The sequence below is a fragment of the Gavialis gangeticus genome, unplaced genomic scaffold, assembly GCF_001723915.1.
Source record: "Gavialis gangeticus isolate Ggan-Ray unplaced genomic scaffold, GavGan_comp1, whole genome shotgun sequence".
Taxonomy (NCBI): domain Eukaryota; kingdom Metazoa; phylum Chordata; order Crocodylia; family Gavialidae; genus Gavialis; species Gavialis gangeticus.
The window spans coordinates 142928695-142929969 of record NW_017729022.1 but is presented as its reverse complement, the minus strand read 5'-3'; the positions used below and the strand labels follow the sequence as shown (position 1 = coordinate 142929969).

The 1275-nt window shown below is 56.1% G+C and overlaps 1 long non-coding RNA gene across 1 annotated transcript in view; it reads right to left on the bottom strand.

The window, feature by feature from the left end:
- The window catches only part of LOC109296739, a 43492-nt gene that overhangs the window by 19290 nt on the left and 22927 nt on the right, over positions 1 to 1275 (bottom strand). The gene's annotated exons all lie outside the window — the stretch shown is intronic.

Here is a 1275-nt window from a genome sequence, read left to right as displayed (position 1 = left end):
CCGACCCTTAATCTATGAATCTATGAATCTATGAATCATTGGGAGGAGGGTTGGGGGAGCTACAGTGAATTCTGGAGTGGCTGCAGCCCCTTCCAAAGCCCCACTCCTGTGGGCCCCCACAGTAAGGGAGGGAGTAGGGCTAGGGCTGAGGTTGAGGCTGCCCAGCCAGGGCAGAGCACAGGACACAGCCACAAGCAGCTCATCCAGGGGGCACGGTGGGTGGTGGGTCCCACCACTGCACACAGCCTGGGAGGGCATGGGGGGGGGCATGTGCCCTTGGATCTGCACACAGGGCACAGGCAGGCTGGGGCCATGCTGGGCTGTGTACGGGGTGGGCAGCAGCAGCACTGGGAGAGGCCTATGGGAGGGGCTGCAGCCACCCCAGAATATGCCGTAGCCCCCCCCCAAGCTTCGCCCCCCAACACAGCCTTGCCCAACACCTCCACCAGGAACAGCCTGGCACTGCCCCGGCCCCAGCCTGCAGGGTCCACAGCCCACTGCACCCCATGTGCAGTTCCAGGGTCACGCCCCTTATGCCCTCCCAGGGTGTGTTCAGTGGCAGAAGCTACTCGCAGCTCTGTCCCGTGCTCCACCCTAGCTGGGCAATTCATAGATTTCATAGACATTATGACTGGAAGGGACCTCAGAAGATCCTTGAGTCCAGCCCAGGAAGTCAGCAGGGGTCATAGGATCCCACCAAGATAAACATCCAAATTTCTCTTGAAGGCATTCAAAGTAGGTGTTCGAACAACCTCCAGCAGCAGTCTATTCCAGACCTTGGGGGCTTGGACAGTAAAGAAGTTCTTCCTCATGTCCAGCCTGAAATGGTCCTAGAGGAGTTTGTAACTGTTTGACCTTGTCATCCCTAGAGGCGCTCTGGTGAACAGATGTTCCCCCAGATCCTGGTGAGCACCCCTTATAAACTTATAGGCACCACCAGATCACCCCTGAGCCTGCGCTTTTCCAGGCTGAAGAGTCCCATAGCTCTCAGCCTCTCATCATAAGGTCTGTTTTCCTAACCTCTGATCATGTACATGGCTCTCTTCTGGACACTCTCAAGCTTCTCCACATCCTTTGTGAATTGTGGAGCCCAAAACCGGACACAGTACTTCAGCTGTGGCTTCACCAAGGCGGGGGAGAATGATGTCCTGGGATTTGCTTGAGAAGCATCTATGGATGCAAGCGAGCATTTTGCTTGCTTTACAGCTGCAGCATCACATTGATGGCTCATGTTCATCTTGTGGTCAAGCAGGTCCAAGAAGGTGATCCTCCCCC